Below are 27,081 nucleotides of genomic sequence, written 5' to 3'. Positions count from 1 at the left end.
TAGTGACATACAAATGAGGCAAAGAAAGTACATAATGAATCTTTTACTAATTTTAAAGACTATTTCTTTTAAGTATGGTACATAAGAGCTGACTTTGGTCCTGAAGGATAAGTGTTTAGTGGGCTATATGCTAATATTGTCCCCTTTTACAGTTAAATTTATAAAGAAAATAAATACTTGATCCAATTACATGGCCAATGTCAGAAAAAAAATAATCCTTTGAATGGATTGGGTAAAATGTAGTAAACTGAGTTTTATTCAGAGGCTAACAAACAGAACTGCTGTATGCAACTAAATCAACAGGGAAGATGCAACTAGGCACAACGATCAGCAGAAACACCAAGGACAATGCTGTTATCCTTACTAAGAGCTTGTCTACAATAAGAAGTCAGGGTAGACTCAGGGCCACACATTAATAATGTAAATATATTGAGTTCTGGTTACCATGCACCAGTTCCTCGTGTACTCTTAGCTAACTATTTCTTACTGACACAAAATGTGCGTTAACATTTTGTAGATAACTGAATCCACTAAAAGCATATTTGCAACTTAGACTGCAATGCAGTTTAGGGATACTTGAACTAGCTCGAAATGGGCTAGCTTAATTACAGGAAGCATTGGAGGCAGAATGACATTGACACAAGCAGGTTGCACTGTTTCCTGGACAGGGAAAATGAGTAGTCTGTGTGCACCATGCTGGCAGGCATGTTTTTATAAGCATGAGGCAGGCGTGATCTGTGCACACCAAAAGAGTGTACAACGGGTCCCTGGGAGCAACAGTGAACTAATTCACTCTCTGTTTCACCCATTCCTAGCTTCCTGTGTGGGTAAATACTAAAATTACCGGATAGATGGAGGGCTGCTGTTGGAAGTGGAAAGTCCCAGGTTCCTAACTTCTTTTAAATTCTCAGAGAAACAAGAAAATAGATATCGATCTAGAAACTGAATAGGAACTCTTCATGGCACTCTTTGCTTTTTCATAGAGTTATTTTGTGATAGATGTGCTGATAGAGCTCCTTTAGAGACTTAAGTAAGTGGTGTGTGGAGAGAAGAGATGATAGAAGTTTCATGGAGAAGAGGCTAAAGCGTAAATCTGCTCAACCAAACATCCAGCAAGTTCATAGTGATGAGGCAGGCCAGAAAGTCAAATCAGTAGGTTGCAGGTCTGGATCAAGTAGGTACAAGATGGGGTGCAGATACAGTGGCAATGCAGCCACAGCCTGGCTCAGGCAGGGAACAAGCACGGGAGCATTAGATCTTAGTCATTGCCCCAAGCAGAGGCAGGGAGAGCTGCTGCTGAGACTTCTTACAACTTTTTTCACCAGAAGTTCCGAAGTCGGCCAAGGCCTCTCAAACAGATCATTCTTATGAAGAAGCTGGCCTTGAGTGTAGCCTGTTAAAATCCTAGAAGGGAGGGAATGCACGTTAGTTTACCTCATTGTGAATCTGGCTCACGTGTCACCTAAAGATAGTTGCCAGGCATCTAAGTGGTATTATTTAACTATAATTTATGGGTTTAAGTCTTCTGAAGGACACGTGCATCAGGATAGAGCTCCTAGTATTAGGTGAGGACCTTTGAGTTCAATTCAGAAGGAAAAAGTACCTTCATGTAACTCACATCCTACAATTCCTTTGTATTTTGAAGAGATGTCCGAACCTGCAAGCAGGTCCAGACATTTTTACATTGGAATCTGTGGCATCATCAAGTCTCATTTCTTAATGTTGAGCATTTAGTTGTTTTGCTCATGGGGCTGAAAAACATCAGGAAGTTTCATTCGTCTGCAGATTTCTTTGGGTCTTCTCTTTTAATCTCTTGTAATTAATTTATATCTGCAAATTATAATTTTGGTTTTGTTCTTGATATCTGATTTCTAAGAACAGGTTTTCCTTATTATTTTTCCACCTTCCACTCTTTCCTTGTGATGGTTTATAGTCTCAGAGATACATGTTGATGGTTATATAAAATTCTCTTATAATTTCCAGTTGTTACATGACATCAAATTTGCTGAAAATATTTACATATTTTCATATTACTTTTTTTAAACCTCACTCTTGTGGTTTAAAGTTTGCATGACTGTAAAAGAGAGGCTAGGTAAAATGTGAACTTAAGTATGGATTCTGTTTGGAAAAAGTAAAGAAGCATGTGAATATAAAGTAGTTCTGACAAGGTATATCTGCGATATTATTGTAACAAGTAACTGATATTAAACGCAAGTATATTCCAGAACATTTTTTCTGTATCTGTATATTTCTATATACATATGTGTTTTTTTCCAACGGATCATTGTTTTTGTGGAACGAACTATTAATGACTGTAAAATAAGTGTGTAGGTGACTGAGTTTTGCCAGTAAACTTTTATCAGTATTTTGTTCTGGAGCTCGAGGTGGTTGTACTCAAGAGCTTATCACTGAGGGAGGCTGAAATTTAAGTGAGTGTTTTCTCTTTTCCTTGTCTTTCCTCATGTACTATCAGGTACCTTTTTTACTTCTGCCTATCCTATGTCCTCAGCTTTACATGCCAATTTTACTACTTGTGCATATTTTTCTGTACTTTTTTTTTTTTCTGCAGCTATACCATTAGCTCACTGCTTTGTATTTTCACATTAATTTTATGCTTATCTGTGATGAAAATAAATACTTTTTGCTGTTTGTGCTCTAGCTAGTGTTACAGTGTTACAACTTTTTTATACACTATTGCCAGCACATCTTTTTCTGTAAAAAGTCTTTTTCCGAGCTTACCTTTATCTTTCATTTTCAGCTTTACCACGGATATAAATTCAGCAGTGGTCAAAACCTGAAGGCTTTGAAGCTCAAATTGGACCACAGAATATCCTGAAAAAGTAGGAACAATAGTGCCTGTAATAAAAAGATCAGACTGGCATTTAAGTACTATTTTGCGTGCATGTATAGTAAATGAGGCTCTCCATGTTGGTTGAAAGCTGTTTCTATCATGTTAAATTCATTTATTTTCGTATTCTTTCACTTATATTCATATTTTTTGTATAACACCAGTGAAAATTCTTCATGGGAACATGTCTTATGGTTTCTACAGAGAAGCTATACAGCATTGGATTCAAGATTCAATTTTTCTTTTGTATAAACTATGCGTAGATTTTGCAATCAGATCTATGGGATTCATCAGTGGATGGAAACAACTATGAAAGAGGATCTAGGGTCTGCCAGTAACTATTTTTCATGGCAAGGGAAAATAACACCAGGAATTGAAAAAAGGCAATCCATGCTATCTTTGATCAGCTAAGATAACAGTTTTCATCAACATGATTCTATGTCCATGGTAACTAAAACCAATGGGCGTACGTTTGTCAGTCCAGTAACCTCACTGCTGAGGAGCATTTAAGAAAGTGGAGATTTAAGCATTTTTTTAAAAATGCTAGGCTTACAGAGAGGAAGGTGGAGGAGTTTCTGAGAGGCAAGAAGAGACAGAATTCCATTGTATCAATGAAAGGCTTGCACTTTCACTTCAGTTCAAACATTCCTTTGTGAAATTGTTAAGGTGACATCACACCCATACGATAATAAACCAAAATGCAAAAGACTTACATAAGAGGTAGGGCAACTGCTAACAGGGAGACTTGGACTGTAGTCAGGCTTGGAGTGATAATCAGGCTAACTAGGGACCTGTTATCAGGGGGACGAATTTCTAAAGATGTAGTGCATTTTTTTTCTCTTAGACTGCACAAAAAGAAGCCTCATACAGCTCTATAAAGTAATCCGATGAAATATCCCAGGTAATATGTTTTGTACCATTTGTTCCCTTTTTCTCTCAAGAATATGGCTGGTATTTTATACAGGCAATCCAGACAGAGGACTTTCACTTCACAGAGTTCCTAAAGCGTTACTTTCTGAATTGTAATTTTCTGTGTATGATGTTAGTGAAGAACGGAGAAAATTGTCCACTGGCATTGACTGCAGATAGTCACAATGACCTAATGCAGGACAGAAGCCTAAAAACACAGGCAGCGATTATGGTTAGTGGGATAGAGCAACTGTAACTTATACAGCTAAAATTATAGAGTAACAGCTTTAGATTAATGAAGGTAGTAAGCATGCCAAAATTGTAAGAGCTCAGTAGAGTTCCAAAGCCTGACTGTGCATGGTGGCTTTTCTTTTTGATGCTTCCATCAGAAAGTCTTGGTGCACACCATCACCTGTTCTTATTCCCACTTGTGTGCTCTGGTATTCTGAAGGAAATCAGGATGCACAAGTAGTGAAGGTATCAAATTGTGCTTCAGCAGGTTTGCCAGTCTGGACAACAAAGTGGCTCCCTGCACAATTCAGACATAAAACCGCAATCACAAGAGTGAAAAGGACTGCAGAAGGACATCGAGTTAATTCTCCTGTTCAAGAAATAAACTAATATACCTTTTATTGCTCTTATAAAAAGGAAAGGAATTAAAGGAATTCCTGTGTATTCAAAAGCTCATCTGGTTTTTGTTTTCATTTGTTGTATTTTGGGTTTTTTTTTCACTTCATCAGTCATCATTTCTAACAGATGTTTCTTGGGTCTATCTCATCAACAGCATTAATTCCAGAACATTTCCAGCCAAATTATTCCACAACATTCCACTCTCATCATTATATATTTTTTTTATCCTAATAGCTAGACAGAAACTAGACTTTTGTTTTGTTTCATTTTGCTTTGGTTTGGGTTTGCTTTGGTTTTATTTTGTTTCATTTTGTTTTGTTATTGCTGTTCTTGATATTTGATACAACTGGCTCTTATTCTTCTTTAAGTGTGTTGCCCTAATTTCAGCAGGATTCTGACCTGTGCTGAGAAAAATAATTTCCAACATCTGGTATCTATACTCCTGTTATACATCCCATATGATACTTACCTTTTTTCCAACCTTAGCTGAAATTCAGTTGTTGATCCCCCTGCATTCTTTTTATCTTCCCCGCTGCATATTTGCAAATTTGACAGTTCCTGTTTAAGCGTATTAACTTTTCACTCAGTTCCATTTGCAATACCTCCACTTAGGACCTTGTTATGCTTGTGTTGTTTACCCAGTGCTGAAAGTGGCTTTCTAAACTTTAATTCAGGAGGATGTAGATGCCTAGTGTTTATGACTTAATATATGAGCTAATTGTAATTAGGAGATACTATCCTCCGCTGATTCATAAGTCTCAGCTTCCCTGCAAGATCTATGTTTTTATTCCTGTGATTGATAGTACTTCTAACATGTGACAAAAATCTCATTTTCATCTCAAAAAAAAAAAAAAAAATCAATTCAATTTACTTTTGCATACTATGTTTCCAGTTTCAGATCATTTTGAATTCTAATAGTCCCTTGATAGTGTTACGGTGCTCTGAGGCTGCTATTGCTAGCAATCATAATAAACATTCTTTGAATGATGGAATGCATTATTTCACTGATACTGTGTGAGCAAATAATTTACTTGAAACATCAAAAAAACACAATACCTTAACATCTGGGCTGTATTAACAGAAGCACAGCTAGTAGATTGGGGAAAGTTTTAGTGCCCTTTCGGGACTTTTTAGACTTCTCCTGGAATATTGCATCTGATACGGCCCACAGACTATTACCCACTACTGGTGTTTCATGTGGGTGCCAGTGATACAGCTGGCAGCAACCTGAAAAACATCAAAAGGGACTTCAGGGCCCTGGGTGCAACAGTCAAGGACTCTGGGGCACAGATAATGTTCTCGTCAGTGCTCCCAGTCGAGGGGCAGGGACCTGCAAGGGCCAAACGTATCTGGCAGGTTAACTCATGGCTCAGGGACTGGTGCTACAGCCAGGGCTTTGTGTATTTTGACCACGGGGTGATTTTTGAGAAGCCTGGGTTGCTAGGGGCAGATGGCGTGCACCTAACCGAGAAGGGGAAGAAGGTGCTTGGACAAAGGCTTGCCAGACTTGTGCAAAGAGCTTTAAACTAGTATTGCTGGGGGAGAGGGAGCACAGTTCAGCCCACCGCTGTCAGCATGGCGCCAGTGCCAGCACCGAGGGGTCCAGAGGCTGAGGAAGGATCGCAGGTATGTTCAAATGAACTTACACTGCCATCCAAGAGAACCCCTGTCGCTCCAGCCAGTGAGTCGGCTTTGTCGGGCCCAGCTGAAGTGTATGTACACCAACGCACGCAGCATGGGAAATAAACAGGATGAGCTGGAGATGCGTGTACATGAGCAGGGCTACGACCTTATTGGCATCACAGAGACGTGGTGGGACGACTCCTATGACTGGAGTGTCAACATGGAGGGGTATAAGCTTTTTAGAAAGGACAGGAAGGGGAGATGAGGAGGGGGTGTCGCTCTCTACGTCAGCAACTGGCTGGAGTGCGTGGAGCTTTGCCTGAGGTCGGAGGAGGAGCTGGCAGAGAGCTCATGGGTCAAGATTAGAGGACGGGGACGGATAGGGGATGTTACGGTAGGGGTATGTTACAGGCCACCTGGCCAGGAGGACAGAACAGATGAGGCGCTTTATAGCCAGATAGGAGCAGCCTCGCGGTCACAAGCCCTGGTCCTCATGGGAGACTTCAACCACCCTGACATCTGTTGGAGAGACAATACGGCAGGACACAGGCAGTCCAGGAGGTTCCTGGAATGTGTGGACGACAACTTCCTCCTGCAGGTGATAGAGGAGCCGACAAGGAGGGGTGCTATGCTTGACCTTGTGCTCACCAACAGGGAGGGACTGGTGGGCGATGTGAAACTTAAAGACAGCCTTGGCTGCAGTGACCACGACACGGTGGAGTTCAAGATCCACGGGGCAGCAAGGAAACGGGGCAGCAAGGAAACTAAACAGCAAGCTCTGTGCCCTAGACTTCAAGAAGGCGGACTTCGGCCTCTTCAAGGGCCTGATGGGCAAAGTGCCGTGGGAGGCGGCCCTGGAGGGACGAGGGGCCCAGGAAAGTTGGTCCACATTCAAGGAGCACCTCCTCCAAGCTCAGCAGAGGTGCATCCCGATGAAGAACAAGTCGGGCAAAAAGACCAGGAAGCCCGCGTGGATGAGCAAGGAGCTCCTGGACCAACTGAAAATGAAGAGGATAGCCTACAGAGGGTGGAAGCGGAGACAGATAGCCTGGGAGGAATACAGAGAAGCTGTACGAGTGACTAGGGATCAGGTGAGGAAGGCTAAAGCCCTGAAGGAATTGAATTTGGCAAGGGATATAAAAAGCAATAAGAAAAGCTTCTATAGGTATGTAGGGGACAAAAGGAAGTCCAAGGAGAATGTAGGCCCCCTCCGGAAGGATACTGGTGCTCTGGTTACCTGGGACATAGAGAAGGCTGAGTTACTCAATGACTTTTTTGCCTCAGTCTTCACTGATAAAGTCTCTTGTCTTACCACCCAAGCTGTGGAAAGAACTAGCAGGGACTGTGAGGATGAACCACCGCCCACTGTACTTGAAGAGCAGGTTCGGGAACATCTGAGGAACTTGAAGGTGCACAAGTCCATGGGACCTGATGAGATCCATCCGCGGATCCTGAAGGAACTGGCGGATGAAGTTGCTAAGCCACGGGCCATTGTATTTGAGAAGTCGTGGCGATCTGGCGAGGTCCCCAATGACTGGAAGAGAGGGAACATAACCCCCATTTTTAAAAAGGGGAACAAGGAGGACCCGGGCAACTACAGGCCAGTCAGCCTCACCTCTGTGTCTGGCAAGGTCATGGAGCAGATTCTCCTGGGGACCATGCTAAGGCACATGGAGAGCAAGGAGGTGGTGGGTGACAGCCAACATGGCTTCACCAAAGGCAGATCATGCCTGACCAACTTGGTGGCCTTTTATGATGGGGTGACAGCATCGGTGGACAAGGGTCGACCAATGGATATCATCTACCTGGACTTGTGCAAAGCTTTTGACACTGTCCCGCACGACATTCTTCTCTCTAAACTAGAGAGGCATGGGTTTGATGGATGGACCACTCGGTGGATAAGGAATTGGCTCAATGGCCGCACTCAGAGAGTAGTGGTCAACAGCTCGATGTCCAAGTGGAGACCGGTCACGAGTGGCGTCCCTCAGGGATCCGTGTTGGGCCCGGCCCTCTTCAACATCTTTGTCGGTGATGTGGACAGTGGTATGGAGTGCACCCTCAGCAAGTTCGCCGATGACACCAAGCTGTGTGGTGCCGTCGACACGCTGGAAGAGAGGGATGCCATCCAGAGGGACCTCGACAGGCTGGAGAGGTGGGCCCGTGCCAACCTCATGAAGTTCAACCAGGCCAAATGCAAGGTCCTACATCTGGGTCGTGGCAATCCCAGGCACAAATACAGATTGGGCGGAGAATGGATCGAGAGCAGCCCTGAGGAGAAGGACTTGGGAGTACTGGTGGACGAGAAGCTCAATATGAGCCGGCAATGTGCTCTTGCGGCCCAGAAGACCAACCACATCCTGGGCTGCATCAAGAGGAGCGTGGCCAGCAGGTCAAGAGAGGTGATTCTCCCCCTCTACTCTGCCCTCGTGAGACCTCACTTGGAGTATTGCGTCCAGTTCTGGAGTCTCCAACATAAGAAGGACATGGACCAGTTGGAGGGTCCAGAGGAGGGCCACGAAGATGATAAGAGGGCTGGAGCACCTTTCCTATGAGTAAATGACTGCTGTTTTGGGGCTGTTCAGCCTGGAAAAGAGGAGGCTCCGGGGTGACCTTATAGCAGTCTTCCAGTACCTCAAGGGGACCTACAAGAAAGATGGGGAGTGGCTGTTCAGGAGGGCCAGTTGTGATAGGACAAGGGATAATGGTTTTAAAATAGAGGGAGGTAGATTCAGGTTGGATATTAGGAAAAAATTTTTTACCATGAGAGTTGTAGAACACTGGAACAGGTTGTCCAGAGAGGTGGTGGATGCTCCATCCCTGGAGATGTTCAAGGCCAGGTTGGACGAGGCCCTGAGCAACCTGATCTAGTTGGAGATATCCCTGTTCCTTGCAGGGGGGTTGGACTAGATGAGCTTTGAAGGTCCCTTCCAGCCCTAACCATTCTATGATTCTATGATTCTATGATATCAGGCACCTCAAAAGAAGAAAAATGTTAATAAACTGGAGTAAGATCAGTAAGAGACCTGCAAGCTGGTGGAGGGCTGGAGCAATTGTTTTGTGAGGAGAGACTGAGTGACCAGGGCTTGTTCAGCCTGGAGAAGCGATGGTTTCAGAGAAATTATTGAAAAAATCAGATCTAAGATCTCTACTGTAGTGCATTTGCAGGAAAAGAGAGACAACAGTCATAAATTTAAAATAATATGTTCAGACTGAACATAATATCAGGTTGGATATGTTTTGCTGAGTATTAGGCTGGACTGGCTATTTTGGAACTTTTGAAGGATGCTGCACATAAGACTTTCTAGGTTCTCTCGTCTTCTTTGCCCTTCAGAACTACTATGATCCCAACTGCCCTCTCCCTGGACAAACCACAGGCTGCTTGCTTGATGCCTGAGGTCTGGGCTCTGTGGCTCTATTCTGTCTTTCCCCTCAGGATCTTCATCTCAGCTCATCATGCTTTCTACGTCCATGACTACTACGGACTGCTTCATCCTCACTGTATCATTATTCAGCACTAAACTGAAGCTCATCAGTGTTGATGACCTTTGTGTTTTTAAAATTTGGACTCAATATGAAAGGAGAGTAGCCTGGAGAGTATGTTCTGCACAACTCAATACTAAGGTTGCTTTGAGAAATGATTATTCAATTGTAGAAAACAGGACAAAGTAAGAAGGTGACTGTAATCTAGATGTATGCTTGTGGTTTCATTCTTGTTCATATTTTTTGTGGGTTTTTTATTGATGGAGAATATCAAAAGAATCCTTCTAGTACTTATTGTGGATTTCCCCATGTGTGCTGACTTCTCAAGTGATACAGTGGAAATGCTCAGAACTGCATGGTCGGTGCTGTGTCAAGTACTGGAACTCTGGCTTCTACAGTCCTGCATCATCTTTAGCTCATCTCCCTGGGATTGTGCGACCCGGTTCTCAAATAAATTGATGTGCATCACATGTACACCATGCTTGACATTGTTCATGATACATGAGAAGGCCATTGAAAAGGACAAGCAATAAGTTTTAAATAGGCTCACAAATGGGTCAGGCTTATCCCTCACAACAGTTTTATTAACTTATGTGCCAAAGAGACAAACAATCTCCAACATCAAGCAGTGGCTGAGATGCTCATTATGAATCACTCTCTTTTCTGTGATAAAAAATTATAACCATAAAATTATCAAAATGGAAAAGTTTGAGAAATCATTCTGTTCTTGAGTATAATGGAATTTGAGAATAGTATATAACTGAACCAGCTTCATGACAACTTGGAAATTGGTATTTTCTTTCTTGCATGCAAGTGTTACTTTCAAAAGCAAGAGTAATAAACAGTTGAGCTTTCTCTTGTATTTTTCATCTCTCTTTTATCCTGCACAAGACCTTTATTCAAATAATTCTGTTCCATCTTGATTACATTTCTTCTCATTAATGAATAGAAATATTTGAAAATAAATCTTTAAGTCCAATGAAAGCAGAGAGTTTTGCTTTGCTACTCTGGGTCTCAAGATTTCTGTATATAGTCTCCATGCTGTGGCTGTCTATTGGTCCTTCTAGTCTCAACAACATGGAAGGAAACTTCCTGCTATAAAGTAGTTTCATTTTTGAATGCTATTTCTAAGTTGACTAGTTGTCACTTTCTGACAGGTGCAGAAAGACCTTCATGAGCTCCCTCTTATCTAGAGACTATATAGTCAGATTAACAAGGTTCTATGCTTCATTTTAGTACACCTTAAAGGTAATTGAGCATTTGTGAAGCCATTTAAAATGATATAAAGTAACATTCTTACTGATAATATCTGTGTTTCCATTGAGTGGGTTTCCAAACGTGAGTCTGTCAGTGCATGTTCATGTGTTCTACAAAACCGATAAGCTTAACAGGCATGTCTAAGAAAAGAGCCAATTCCACAGAAGAAAATTTGAATTATGCAATTTCTTCAGATTTGTCTTTAGTTTCTTGACACTCTGCAATCTCTTCCCTTTATCTTAGTTTTTGTCAGGGGGGATCAGAAAGAAATAACTTTGTCAAACTGAACCAGTTCAACATTTCTCAGCAATGTAGACGAATTGAGAAGAAAGTTAAGTTTCTTTCTGCAATATTAGCTTATTCCTGAGCCATGACGGACTCTCTCTTAAATATCGAAGATAACCGTTATGGGTTGGAGAACTTGAAAATTAATTTCCTACAAAAACAAGACTCTAGACAACTTTTGCTGTTTAGTTGCAGACTTTTATTACAAAGTGACACTGAATACCCAGTTGGCTTAGGTTCTTTTATGTTACCAAAATATCTGAGCATTCCTAATAATTGTTACTTCTTCGAAACCCTGCTAATAAATAGGAGCTATTATTCTCATTTTACAAGAGAAGTTCTGACTGACAGAGAAGTAAAGGAACTTACCACAGTTTATATTACAGGCCATAGATGAACAAGTAGGTGAATTCAGTTTTCTAAGGAATACCAGTGCTCGACAGAAAAAAGAACAACAGTTCTTTGAACCATGAAAGAGTCCTTTGCAATAAGATGGCATGGTACAGTAATTCATCATTTTGGAGCTGTGCTGATGAGCAGTCATTTACTGATGGAGAATAGCCAGGCTGCTGCTCTCATCAGCATGCTACACTGCCTGCAGAGGCTCAAAGGTCAGGCTCTGATCTTCATTTCCCATTCCTAGCCTGAACAGAGGTGGAGCTGTGCTCTGAAAGGAAAACTCAGCCTCTGGAGCAAGTGAACCTTTCAAGTCACTGTCCAACAATACCTTTAATGGAATAAAGAATGATATAGATTCCTGAAAGAATAATATCCACAACACTGCTAAAAGGATAATTCAGCATGACTAAGAGACTTCATAATGAGAGAAAGTAGTTAATTCTTTTCATCTTAGCGAATTTCTGTTTTTCTTATGTTCTACTTGGATATACCTTGTAGCTGCAAAATATTACTGGCACTATTCTAGCCATGTCTGTTTTTTCATTTATTTGCAGACAATATCTCCCTGACTTTCAAATTCTACATCATGACAACACTTTTATTATCTCAGCTCCCATAAAATCGTTGTATAGTAGTTAACAGTTATTGGTATCTAGTGAAGAATTATAACAAAAGCAGAATTACAATAAGGAACTGGAAGTCCTCAAGGCCTACTACATCCACTTTCTTACTTTCTGATTGCAGAGATAACTCTACATTTAATCTAAGTCCGAGAGTAGAACAAATATTTTGTAGTTATATTGGCCTAGATTTTCTGCATTTTGCTAGGACTACTCATTGCCATGTTCTGTTACTGCACATAGCTACCTAAGTGATTCAGCTAAATATTTGCCTATTTTGGGAGTGCATTCAACTAGCTTAAAGGAATTGTACTGGTTTTAATCTTAATGACAGCCACAATCAACTCTTGGGGCATGAAAGAATATGATTTCTTTTGTGACAAAAACACTCTTGCACATCCTCCAGCTTGCCCTGAGTGCAGTTCTGCAGAATGTAATATGGACCTGCATAACTAAATCCTTCGCTGAGAATAGTGTATATTAAAATATTCTGTGTAAATTGCTTTACTCCATGGTGAATTATTTGTGAACAGATGCCAAGTTATTTACCCATGGGTGGCATTTTTCCCTCCAAGGTGTTTCCTGATGGTTTATGCATATTTGCCAGGACAATTCCACCTGCTTTCTTTGTATCAGGAGGGTACATATGGGTACATAGACCCCTAACTCTCCCCTTCACTCCAACCAGAATAATTATACTTTAAATATTTAGTATTGCTTTTTTATCTTTGCCCCTCCTTAAAGTTGCCACAGATGATCTAGAAAAAGGCAGCTTCATGTCTAGGAAAGGATTCATGGAACTGAAAGTGAAATATTCCATTTATTCAGAGACTTCTCTATTTTGCCTTCGTGTGGCCAAAGGTAATAAATGGAGGTGGTGTTTAGTTGTTTTCACATCATGGAATCAATGGGAGTAGAGTAAGTAAACACTTTACAATAGCAGTTCCCGATTCCTATATACTTTTTCATTGCAGAATAGGATGTGAAAGTGTGCATAGGAATGAGGTATGTCATAAGTCAAGTATGGTGTCAGAGGGTCATTAAAGGAGGTGACAGCGTGGTTTTATTTTCATTTTGGAGTTTTTTTCAAGAGGGGAGGGTGGAAGAATGGTTCCTGGGGAACAACAGGACTGTCAGTTATGAATTGTGTGCTAACACCCAGTAGGCTGGAATACGAGTATACTTCCATTGATGATACCTATGTGTTTTCATTCTAATACTAATAAGTTACATGAATTTTCTGAGCTGCATTTTCCACTTCCATCATTCAAATAAGTGTTCAGAAAGCAGACAGCTACCGTGGGCCTCGGTTTTGTGGTTTTCCTGTAATTTAGGCAAGTTTAACCTCTTCAGTGGGGAAGGAAAAAATCAGGGATTTTTAGGCTCATTACACACAATTAAAGAAATAAAATAACAAAAAAAAGAAAATATCAGACAGTTAAGAGTGTAGGGTCTGAATTTTAGATGATGTAGTGATTTTAAACAGGAACAAAGCTGCCAGATAACAAATGTATTAAGATCAATTTTTTTGACAGAGGACAAGGAGTAATTGTATTATTTTACTTTTTCCCTTTACCTGGACAGTGACAGTGCGAAATGACAGCTTGCTTAGTTAGATAGCTTGTTTTGTGTATCAAGGTAAGCATTTTCCAGTGTGTAAGAATGTAGTTTCTGCTTCTGTTGGCTTTTGAATACCCTATTCCCAGAGGTCTTGAGAACCTCTCTTCTTTGATAGACTTCTCCATATTGCTCTATTACATATTTTCTATTTTCAACTGTAACTTTGCAGAGGATGGGAAATAAAGTCAGAAAAAGAAGATATGTGAGGGTGACTGTTAATTAATTCATTGTAAAGATAATCTTTGCTGTCAGAAGTCTCTTACTCTGCCTCTAACTTAGATCTCATTTGCTTTGCTTTCATGGGTTACTCAAAGAAATGTTGTTGCATCTGCTAACTTTTTTTTAAGTTGTGAAATGTTTCTTATCACTGTTTCCATACAATGTTATGCTTTATAATGTTAGAATAAAAAAAAATCTTCTAATAATACTATCTGTAGTTATACAAAAAGCTACTGTCTTTATCTAGTAGAGTTACTGTTTTTGTAAATATTTCATGACAGGGAGTGAAGGACTAGCCAAATACAAATTAGAATTCAATTGGATTTGACCCTTTGATGGGGTCAAATTGGATTTGACCCTTGCTGGCTGAATAAGACATCATCTGTAGGAGCTGGTTCCCTGATCTTTGAACTTCAATGAGTAAGAGGGTTTAGGCAAAACTCCTCTTGAGACCTAATCAATTTTGAATAGAAATTTCTGAATTTCAGCTGTGCCCTCCATTTTCTTCATGCTAATTTAACTATAGAAAGTGATTATAGTAGAGAGATCATAAGGATTCATAGGTTCTTGTTATTATTATTTCTTTTATTCATTTATTAGTTCACTAACCAGGTTATTTCCCCGTCTCCTCTGCTGCTGTTTTCTTCACCTGCTTTTCTGGGTTTTAAGTCCCTGAGAAGTGCGTATGTCAGCACTTTAAAAATTAAAGCCTGTAGTGGTTTACCCATCTTTCAGAGGAGCACAGTATCTACCAAAAGAATCTCAGAGACTAGCTGCATATTTGTGAAATGACACATCACTGCACATTTGAAGATAATAGAAATTTGTATCATTGAATATTATCTCATTAGCTGGTTGCTTTACAGCAGGTAATTGCTTCCACAGACATCAGAATAACAAATGAGACGATGAAGGTGTCAGTAGAATTTTTCTTCAAAGGAAAACTGGGAAATGAGATAAACTGTGACTGGACAAACTAGTCAATATTCCTTATCCTTTTCCACTTAACTCAAGATTAAGGCACAAAACAAATACTTTTCATATCTTTTGCTGTTGCTTTCAAAGCAGAATATTTTCCCTCTTCTTGTGAATTTTGGTGTTACTGAAAAGTGAGAAAGCAAAGCATTGGTAACAAACAGTATTTTCCCTTTAGCTCTTACTGTTATAATACGTTGTATTGTTATTTTTTTTTAACATGTAGTGTTAAAGAATTTTAAATAAGGGAGAATGTCTCAGTGACTACAGTATAGTCATCTCTGCCAGGGGGAGAAATTGCACTGCATCAAATACTTTCTGATGTATTTAGAGTATCACGATCTTGTCCCTTCAGCCTCTTCAGCTGGTGTTGAAATGATACATCTGGAAAGGTGGAGTAGCTGAAGATATTTGTTTCGACAATTGTAACCCTTTAAATATGAAAACAGAAAGAGAAAAAAGATTTGAAAGCTGCTTTGTGTTTCTGTTGCTTTTAACGTGAAGGTCTATATCTCTTTTCTCCCTCATCCAGTTTGTTTCCAACACCGAGGAGAAACTATTAAAAAGCTGGAGACATACCTGTATTTTTGCTGAAGTAAGTTTACATGGTGTTTGGCAAATATATTCAGATTTTCTGTTTTCTATGTAACATTCTACTGTTTTTATCCTGTTTCTAACTGACACTTAATAATGTTCTTTTTTTTTTTTCCTGAAAGTAGAGTGAAAAATGTAGGAGAGGTAAATTAAGAAACATGATTGCTATTTATAATTTCATGTTGTTTAAGCATAAGTTAATTAGATCTTACGGTGTTTAATCCATCCATAAATGTGAGAATATCCGATGTTGATTAATTGCATCTCATAAGCATTCAGTTGCTGCACAATTGAGTTAAAATGTCAAGGAACACAGTACACATTTGTGAGTTTTCTTTTTTTGAACATGTTTTGAACATCCTTCTATAGGACCAGCCAGAATTCCCCAACAAAACAAAGACTATAAGAAATATGTTCTGAAACCATTTGGAATATTCTCCTACTCATTTCCTTGTTGATTAAACCATTGAAAGTCTACTATGTTTGAAATATTTTTCAATTCTGTGATCTACAAATTACTGACTAAAGCTAGTCCCTTTTTTATGTTTCATTAAAGTTTTAGAGTGAGAGTGGTAGCAGACGGACACTGCCATTCTCGCTTTCACTTTAAGATAGCATATGAAGTTCATATAGACTTCCTCATTGCGCTGCTGTGAAACTAATCCTTTGTGAACACCTCCAGGAGTAACAGAATGGTGATTTAAATATACATTCAGTTCTTAGACAAACAATCGCTCCCAAGATAATGAATTTTAGTGTATGAACACCATAATGTCTGAATTCAGCTGAGATGACTGAAATTTCATTGATTAGTGGGCATAAGAAACAAGAATAATTTTTACTGATTATTAACAAGGACTTCTCAAGGACAAAGTTGTTTGCTTGGCAGAGAAAGGCTTATTTGTTTTCCTTTTTCAGTTTGTGTACAATATTTCTGAATCTTTTTAGTTCAGTATCTGTTAATAGAATCATAGAATCATAGAATCATAGCATGGTTAGGCTTGGAAGGGACCTTAAAGATCATATAGTTCCAACCCCCCTGCCATGGGCAGGGACACCCTCCAATACGCCAGGTTGCCCAAAGCCTCATCTAACCTGGCCTTGAACACTTCCAGGGATGGAGCATCTACAGCTTCGCTGGGCAACCTGTTCCACTGCCTCACCACCCTCAATGTAAAAAATTTCTTCCTTATACCTAATCTAAATCTCCCCTCTTTCAGTTTAAAGCCATTGCCCCATTTCCTATCACTACACACCATTGTAAAAAGCCCCTCTCCAGCTTTCCTGTAGGCCCCCTTTAGGTACTGGAAAGCTGCTATAAAATCACCCTGGAGTCTTCTCTTCTCCAGGCTGAACAGCCCCAACTCTCTCAGCCTGTCTTCATAGCAGAGGTGCTCCAGCCCTGGAATCATCTTCATGGCCCTCCTCTGCACTCGCTCCAGTAGCTCCATGTCCTTCTTATGTTGGGGACTCCAGAGCTGAACACAGTATTCTAGGTGGGGTCTCACGAGAGCAGAGTAGCGGGGCAGAATCACTTCCCTCAACCTACTGGCCACACTTCTTTTGATACAGCCCAGGATACGATTTGCTTTGTGGGCTGCCAGTGCACATTGCCGGCTCATGTTGAGCTTCTCATCCACCAGCACTCCCAAGTCCTTTTCCTCAGGGCTGCTCTCAATCCATTCTCTGCCCAGCCTGTACTTGTGCTTAAGAGAAGTTAAAAGTTTATATCCTAGTTATCAATGATGGCTAGCACTCCACCACTCCGTTTTACTTGTTGTGGTGAAAAAAATACTATCCTTCTGATTGTGCTGCTCATGAATTAAAGACAATTCAGAGATACAGCAATAGCAATGAGAATCCCTCTGTGATCATGTTTTCTTTACATACATTGAATCACAAAATCTGTGATGTTAGCATTAGTAGATACTGTCATAGATTTTGGTGATATGATGAGAAATAATGCAGAAGCTGTAGCAGTCCTCTTTATCACAATGTAAATATGTGTGATACAATGGCTAAATGTCCGATTACTTATTTATTTAAGACAATTTTTTTTTTTCTGCCAGACACAAAAATATTTTTTACTCTCAAATAACTTCTTTACACTCTGATTGTTTTCAGGGATTAAAAGTTAAAAAAAAAAAAAAAAAAGATTGGCGAGCTAAAATCAAATTTACAAAACCAGTAAATTTAATTATCTTAAAGTATGCACTTTCTTGCAAGCAGGTATAAACATCTGTTGGGATTTGCACTGATTTATATGCAAGCTTGCAAAAAAGATTTCAAGGAAATTGAATGTATAGCAGTTTCTCTAGAAAAAGCTCTAATGCTTCTGATACTTCCTCTGTAATTAATTGATAATGATTTGCTTTTTATGTATTACTAGATTTAGTTCTAAAAGAGAATGAAATTGCTATAACCTCAAATTATTAAAAAAAAATTAGTGTGGCTTTCTTATTCCCTTTAACTATAGGAAACATGGAAGGGTACGGTAAAAGTTTTTGAACTATGAACTACTGTTAGTGACGTTTTGGATGAGACCTTTCATCAGAACCAGGCTGTGATATCACAACTTACAATGATTTGCACTACCATAATTTCATTGTAAATTTGTCTTACACAAGGGTCATCCCTCTGCTCCTAAGCAGAGACTTCCAGTACTAAAGCAAAACTTCCCCAGCCAAAAAAGCAATATACTGATCATCCTGGAAAAAGAAATGTAGGAGTCATGTTTAAGACAGGCTATTTACAAAATGCTGTTACCTGATGCTTCCCGAAAAAGAAATGTCTGGAATGGTGCATGCTACCAGAAGACAGAGCAGATGTCAAAATATTTGGCATGTACTACTATCTTTTGAAGCGCAAGAGATACAATAGGCATAAAGCATGTGTCTCTATAGTCAGCCTGAAGTCCAGGGCATGGTCTCCAGACAAAAGTTTCATATTTGTACTATACGTTTTAGTGCCCGGTTTCCAAGAATGTTTTGTAAAGAAGGAGGCAAATGTTGTCTGTTTTTCCTCCTGCTTGTGATCTTTGACGGGAGAAGCTCAACAAAGTCACTGCTGACAGTGTTAATTTACTTAATAGATAAAATTTGTTCACACAATACTGTGTTTGTACAAAAAATATTTGTGGAAGAACTAGTGATTTTCTAGGTTTTAAGTTGGAATAAAAAGTGTGTTATGAGTAGAAAGGAAGAGGAAGCTATGTGTATGAGAGAGAAGAACATGCTTTTTTGTTTGGTCTGAATACATTAGCTGTGCAAAGTGTTTGATGGGTAATGCAAACAAATACTTTTCAATCTGTAGGCTGCTGTCAAATTGTGAACCATCACTGTAAAACAGTTTATGATGAGCTAACATTTTTGTTTTAAGTAAATGACTGAAATACTTTAACTGAGTAAATGACAAAGTGTAAAAATATATCCTGACCAAGGTTCAGCTTTCAATGTGGATGCTCAAAGCGTGCACTGAGAATGAAAGCCTACTCATGCAAACCTCTAGAATAGAGAATTAGAGTAAGCAGGGGTACATTTGCCTGAGGAAATCTTCATACGCATTGACTGTTTTAAGTGGAATTTTCAGGCTTTCCTACTTTTCTGTTGCAGAATGGCATAAGATATATCACAAAACTAATGGTACCTGGTAAAGTATGACCTCTATTGACAGTGCTGCCGTTCCTGAAATATATTGCTACATCAAGAATTTTATGCAGCAAACACTCTTTTCTGAAGGTCTGAGTAGAAGAGTCTAAATCTGGAATTGAACACAAACATCTCCTTGAAGACTAAAAAGATCTTACTGATGTTTAGATCTAGTCATGCTGAAAAGAAATTAGGAGGGAGAGTATGAGAAACATCATTTAACTCTGGTTTGCCATTTGAAGTATTGTCTCCCTGAAATGATGCAGAGTGGTGGAAAGAGAAAAGAAATTGTCAGTGTCACTCTTGTTTCAGCATGGCAAAAACTTCCAAGTATCTCTGCCTTTCCCTGAGAATAACCGAGTGGCTCAGCTTGGAGGGTTTTAGGAATGCAGAGTCAGACAGATGGGTGAACAGACTGATGCGGAGCTGGCAGGGAGAGTTATCAAAATGGTTTTGCAGCAGGCAACACATTATCTGTGGTAACCAGAGGGAGTGTGCTGCAAGCAGAGGGGACTGGATAAAAGACCTGCCCTGCAAGGACACAGTGATCAAAGGGTAAACTTCATTTCCAGGTTTTCTATTCGACTTGTCTCTCATTAAGACTCTGATAGTCTCAGTCTTAGCTGTTTAATTGCTTACTCTGGTAAGTCATTACCTTCTAAAATTGTCTTACCCTCTGAAAAACCTCTACCTATAACAAGAGAAGTGGAAGCTTTTGATACAGTGCTTAAAAGAAAAGCTGGGGCAACTCCACCTCAGGCCCTGAAGCTGGGAGTCTCTGTTGGTAGGTTTGTTATTCAAATCTTCAACGATCATCCAGAAGGCTTGGAGCAAGTTAATAAAATCTTTTTAAATCAGCAGAGAAATACTTTTTTTGGGTTGCTAATTGCAAACTTCTTTAAAGGAACCGTTCAGTGTTTATCACTGGCAACAACAAGCACTTTTAGAAGAGCAGAAGGAAGGTTAGTGTCATCTTCAACTTGGAGAGAGCTCTGGGGAAAAGTGCAGAAAGTCCTTCTCCGTTGACTCTTCATAAGGGAAGAAGTTTATACCTATACATTTTCCTGGCTAATCAGTGTTTCCGTACACACGGTTCTTCTTTTGGTTGACTGACTGATTAGTTGCATCTGACGTCTGTTAAGGAGTTGGGTTTTTTTTGTTAATTACAGTCTGTTTTATTTCTGTTCATATTGTGAAGTTCTTGGCCTTGCTACTCTTTGTGGCTAACATTTAAATTTACAAAATGTTGGACCATAATACCTTGCTTGTCTTCAGTAATTTTGAAAAATATTGTTTACCATTTCTTAATTTTTTAAAAAGTTCTTAATGAGTGTCAAATTATTAAAAACCGTGGAGAGGTGGCTAAGCAAATAATAAGATATTGAACGCCACAATGTTTACTTTGAAAGCAGTCTAGATTTTTTTACCATCTAGGCTGATGGTTAACTATATTGGGAAAAAATGTCAACAGTTTACTTCACATGCTTTTCACTTGCTAGGACTTATCATTTCCAGCATCCAGAGTACCTCTCTCTTACCATCTGGAATAACAGGAGTCTTTTCTGGCAGAGTATTTCCTGTGACCTCCTGGCTTGGTTATTTTCTCTAAAAATTTCAAGATAATGTTGTATATAGGAAAACAATATGCTTTTTAACATGTTTATCTTCTCTTTGTTGGCTGTTTTGTATAAAGAGCTAAGGACATTTAATACAAAGGCTTTCCTCCTAACTATTACACTGGTCATTGAGGACTACATAGTGGTAGTTGAGGCATCAAAAGGTACTGCTCTTTACAAAACTTAGGCATCTTGCTGGTAGGCTTTTGGGGCTTACTCATAGAATTTTGGTCCTCACACATTCTAATGCAATTGGTAATTTCCACAATTTGAGCAGCTGAATCCTAGATAAAACTGACCTGTGGACACCCAGGAATGGTTCTTTGCCATATAAGTATCTCATGTCACATAATTGCTCTTCAAGCAGTTTCTGGTGGAAATTTATCCCCCCAAAAAAACCCCAAAAGTACACAAATGACTTGTTTTGGTTAGCTTGATCAGATTTTGAACTTTGCAAAGTTTTTTTCAAGTTCAGTAGGAGAGAAATTTCAATATAGTTTAACATATGGCAGTATTAAAATACAATGGATTAAAGCTTCAAACTCTTCGAGTCCTAGTTAAGCATTATCTGAGCTATTTCTAAGGGTGACAGCTGAAGTTCAGCCTTGACAGAAAGAATATAGCATGAGCTACCAAGGCAAGTTTTGTTCATTACCACAGCATGAGTTAATGTTTTGGATTTTAAAGAAACTGATAATACGATGAAGAAATGGGTAGAGTACACTTCATAATTATGAGGTATCTGTTCCCTTATTTTTAACTTTGATTTTATTAAAAGACACTTTCTAGCTATAAACCGTTCCTGTGTATTTACAAGATTTGGCTTTTGGTCTGCTTTTATATTAGACCTTGTCAATGTAAAATTTCAGAAATATTGTAACACTACAGTCTGAGCTTCAACTCTTCAGCATGGTTGCAATTTTACCGACAATGATACATTTAATAGACGTGTGGAGATACTAGTAGGAAGATATACCAGGCGTGTCATTTAGAGGAGGTCTGTACCTCTTCGACTACGTCTGAGGTATGCATGAAAATTGTGCTTAAGTCAACTGCTTTGTATACAATAGATTATTATTATGTATTACCGAAACACAGACTTCCCATTTTTGTGTTCCTCACACAATTTCCTAGTGCCACAGAAATCTGCTGGCTTACTAATAGGTCTTTTCAACATATGTGAAGTATAGCAAAACCTTAATGAATGGGCTAAAAAGTAGTTTGCGTTTTACTAGCCTGTACGTAATAAATGCGTGCAAAGGAGTGAGGATCTCACTCAATTAAATATTTACTTGATCTCACTCAAGTAAATATTTGCTTAGTAGTATGGACTTAAATGTTGCAAAGCTACACTGGCTCTGGCACCTCAGTCAGCTTTCTTCAAGTTACTTGGGTATTTTTCTGCAGGGAAACCAACTGGTGGTTGAAGTGTCTTATGCACAAGTTTCATTGAAAAAACAATGTGACATGTAGTAGGTAACCAGTGCAAGACAGTGTATCAAAATCAAGAAGTTAAATCGAGTTTAGTAAGAAGTGTTATTGTTTTACTGTTACCATGTAAGACTCAGTCCTGCTCTAGTTCATATCTGTGTCTCACTTCAGAGTTCTGCTGCTTCTTTCAGAGTAAACTCAACTACTCTGCATTAAGTGTGATTTCATCTAAATTTTCTCCCTGGTTAATGAACTAGACCACTAGACTAGCATAGAAAATATCTTCTCTCAGATGTGCCTCTCACCTGATGGTTGAGCTGGAACATTTTACTTTCCGCCTCCCATCTCATTTTTGGAAAGTAATATTAACATTATTTTCCTTTATAAAATGTTTTACCACTCTTTAGTGAAAACTACTAGGATCAGTGAAAAGAGTGTGAGGATCCAGGTATTAATATTGGTCTATAAATATCAGATGAGAATTTTGGTTTAATTTGTATTATGGGTTAGACGACATACTGAAGAAGTTGTGAAGGTTTTACTCCTATATGAATGAAAAATTACAAAGAATTTGGAGCTTGGGCGGTTTGCTTGTTTGTTTGTTTGTTTTTACTTTAGGCCAGTAAGAAAGTTTTAAAGGATTTTATTAAGTTAACTTCTACTACTTTTCTAAAAATAATCAGTTAATTTACATACTGATTAAACATCTTCCATGCCTTTCTAAATTATTCTTGATTACAAAGGCTGTTTCCATAGTTACAATTTATATCTTAATTTCATAGTAGATTTCTTCCCACTTTTTCAGCTCATTTCATTTATCTACCTTATTTGTTATTTGAACTACACATAAACTTCAGGGCTGCTTATCTCTTAAAGCTTTTGGGAAGAAAAAAATGTATTAATACAGAGATAAAAGTGTTTAGTATGCAGCTAGTTCAATTACCAGGGAATATCATTTAGACTTCTCTGTTTAATAGAGATACAGGCATTTGAAGAGAGTCTATAAGAAAATAAACCAAAGAATCAATTAGATTCTCCTAGAATTGAATAAAGTACAACAAGCACCATTTAAAATGTGCAATAATTTTTAACTAACAGCCATAATTTTTACTAGGTTTGTGAAACATAGATAAGTCATGGAGGCATTTAAAACACTTCTAAACAATTGTAATGTTTAAAGAAACCAATTAATATTGCAATTAAAGTTGAAAAATATTGTTCATTTCTCTTTATTATGCTTATTTCTTCATAGAGGGCAGACTTTGTGGCTGGTACCTTTTTCTGTGTATCGTTTCATATCCATTTCATGCCTCAGTCAGTTGTGCTAGTCTTCCCTGGATGAGGGAACACTTATGGATGTTTTGCTTCTTTGTAGCAGAGATGAACTAACAGACTTTTTAAAACTGTAGAATAAATTATGTGGAAAACATTCTGCTCCTTGGAATTCCACACCCCCCATACACCACCCCCCCCACACACACCAGTTAATACAGTGTATTATACATGTGTTTTGTCACATGCTTTTGGAAATGCCACTTCAGTTCTTACCATTAAGTGATCACCTTTAGCAGCAGTGTTTAAAAACCTAACATTTCTGCTTCAGCGTTTGCTCATAGAGAAATTTTCCTTTTAGTGCAAACATACTTCCCTTTTTTCTGTCATCTGAGCTGAAACGTAACATAAGCAATGTGCAATCCCAGACAAAAGTTATGTCAGTATGTTATACGTTTATTTTTTTTCCTAAATGTATAATCCTTGTTAGCTCGTAAATCCAGCAACACACTAAAATTTATTTCAGGACTAATATTCAAGATGTGGGTTAAATAGCATCCATAAACATGCTTTTCCCTTGACCAGTTCAGGTGAAGGGACACAGAGGCTTTGTGCATGTTCTGGGTGTGTCACAGGAACCAGTTTAAGCCCTGTCCCTTTCTTCTGACTGAACATATTCATGTCTTTCAATGGTTCTTTTATATCAGTAGCAGGCACACCTGCTCTATGGGAGGTTTTGGTATTATATGCTCTAGAAATAAGGGATGACAATTCTTTCTGTGCTGGTAACATTGTGACCTAAGGCCTTTTTAGACTGCGACTCCCCCCCTCTTCTTGCCTACCTCAGCTCCCCAGGTGCCCCTCCACAACAGGTATGAGGCTCTGGAGGTGGAAGGCCCATCGATGGATGGTGTAGCTGAGGGACCATCTGCACTGGAGGTGTCACCAGGGTCAGAGAGGACTACCTGTATCAAGACTGCCTCCACAGGGAAGAAAAGAAGGGTAGTAGTTATAGGCAACTCCCATCTGAAGGGGATGGAAGGTCCAATATGCCGGGCTGACCCTGCTCTGAGGGAAGCCTGCTGCCTCCCTGGAGCCTGGGTTAAAGACGTTGCTAGAAAACTTCCTAGCTTGGTACAGCCCACGGACTACTATCCTTTATTGCTCTTCCATGTGGGTGGTGATGAAACTGAAACACAGAGTCCATGGTGGATCAAGAGAATTTCAGGACCCTGGGAAAGCTGGTAAGAGGATCCAGGGCATAGGTAATCTTTTCGTCCATCCTTCCAGCTGCGAGCAGTGACACTGGAAGAAGCAAATGCATCCAGTCGATTAATATGTGGCTCCGTGGCTGGTGTCATCACCACAATTTCGGCTTTTTTGATAATGGGATGGGCCACATGGCACCAGGCCTACTGGCACCGGATGGGACTTGCCTTTCTCAGAGGGGAACGAGGGTCTTTGCACTACAGCTAGCAGGGCTCATTGACAGGGCTTTAAACTAGATTTGAAGGGGAAGGGGAGTAATATCAAGAATGATAAAGATATGCTGGAAGTAACTGAAGAACGGAAGAAAGGAATTCCAGCTGCTCCAGCCAGGAAGTCAGATTCATCTGGGGCCCAATTTAAATGCCTCTACGCTCATGTGCACAGCATGGGGAACAAGCAAGAGGAGTTAGAAGTGTATGTGCGCCTGTTGGTATATGATCTTACTGGCATCACGGAGACGTGGTGGGATGAATCCTATGACTGGAGTGTTAGAATAGCAGGGTACAGGCTCTTTAGGAAGGATAGGCAGGGGAGAAGAGGAGGAAGGGTTGCCCTCTATGCCAAGGACCAGCTAGAGTGCATGGAGCTGCGCCTGGGGAAGGATGAAGTCCCAACTGAAAGCTTATGGGTTAGGATTAAAGGGAGGGCAGGGACAGGGGACATAGTAGTGGGGGTCTGCTACAGACCACCTGACTAGGAAGACCGGGTGGATGAGGTCCTCCACAGACAGATAGGAGCTGCCTCACGTTCACGAGCCCTGGTCCTCATGGGGGACTGCAGCAACCCTGATATCTATTGGAAGGACAACACAGCTGGGCATAGGAAATCCAGGAGGTTCCTAGGATGCGTGGATGATAACTTCCTTCTCCAAGTGGTAGAGGAACCAACGAGGAGACGTGCTTTGCAGGACCTTGTTCTCACCAACAATGAAGGGCTGGCGGGGAACGTGACGCTCAAGGAAAGCCTTGGCTGCAGTGATCATGAAATTGTGGAATTCAAGATTCTTAGGGAAGCAAGGAGGGTGCACAGCAAACTCACTACCTTGGATTTCAGGAGAGCAGACCTCGGCCTCTTCAGGGATCTCCTTGGTAGAGTACAATGGGATGAAGCCCTGGAGGGAAGAGGGGCCCCAGAAAGCTGGTTAATATTCAAGGATCGCCTCCTCCAAGCTCAGGAGCGGTGCATCCCAACAAAGAGAATGTCAGGTAGGAACACCGGGAGGCCTGCATGGATGAACACGTAGCTCCTGGACCAACTCGGACACAAAAAGGCCTACTACAGAGGGTGAAAACAAGGACAGGTAGCCTGGGAAGAATACAGAGCAATTGTCCCAGCAATCAGAGATCAGGTTAGGAAAGCTAAAGCCCTGATAGAGTTAAATCTGGCCAGGGACATCAAGGGCAACAAGAAAAACTTCTATAGATATATCAGTGATAAAAAGAAATCTAGGGAAACTGTAGGCCCTCTCTGGAAGGAAACGGGGGACCTGGCTACCCAGGATACGGAGAAGGCTGAGGTTCTCAACAACTTCTTTGCGTCAGTCTTCACTGGCAAGAGCTCCAGCTGCGCAGCCCAAGTCACAGAAGGCAAAGGCAGGGACTGGGACAATGAAGAACCTCCCACTGTAGGAGAAGATCAGGTTCGAGACCATCTAAAGAACCTGAAGGTGGACAAGTCCATGGGACCGGATGAGGTACATCCACGGGTCCTGAGGGAACTGGCAGATGAAGTTGTTAAGCCACTATTCATCATTTTTCAGAAATCGTGGCAATCTAGTGAAGTTCCAAATGACTGGAAAAGGGGAAACATATCCCCATTTTAAAAAGGGAAAAAAAGAAGACCCAGGGAACTACAGGCTAGTCAGTCTCACCTCTGTGCCCGGCAAGATCATGGAGCAGATCATCCTGGCGACTATGCTAAGGCACATAGAAAAGAAGGAGGTGATTGGTGACAGCCAACATGACTTCACTAGGGGCAAATCCTGCCTGACTAATTTGGTGGCCTTCTATGATGAGGTTACAGCATTGATGGATAGAGGAAGAGCAACTGACATCGTCTACCTGGACTTACCCAAAGCATTTGATACTGTCCCACACGACATCCTTGTCTCTAAACTGGAAAGACATGGTTTTGATGGATGGACCACTCGGTGGATAAGGAATTGTCTGGATGGTCACACTCAAAGAGTTGTGGTCAACAGTTCAATGTCCAGGTGGAGGCCAATGACGAGTGGTGTTCTTCAGGGGTCAGTAGTGGGGCCAGTGTTATTTAACATCTTTGTTGGTGACATGGACAGTGGGATCGAGTGCACTCTCAGCAAGTTTGCAGGTGACACCAAGTTGTGTGGTGTTGTGGACACGCTGGAGGGAAGGGATGCCATCCAGAGG

The sequence above is a fragment of the Tauraco erythrolophus genome, chromosome 3 (genome assembly GCF_009769465.1).
Source record: "Tauraco erythrolophus isolate bTauEry1 chromosome 3, bTauEry1.pri, whole genome shotgun sequence".
NCBI lineage: Eukaryota > Metazoa > Chordata > Aves > Musophagiformes > Musophagidae > Tauraco > Tauraco erythrolophus.
This window is presented reverse-complemented; position numbering follows the sequence as displayed.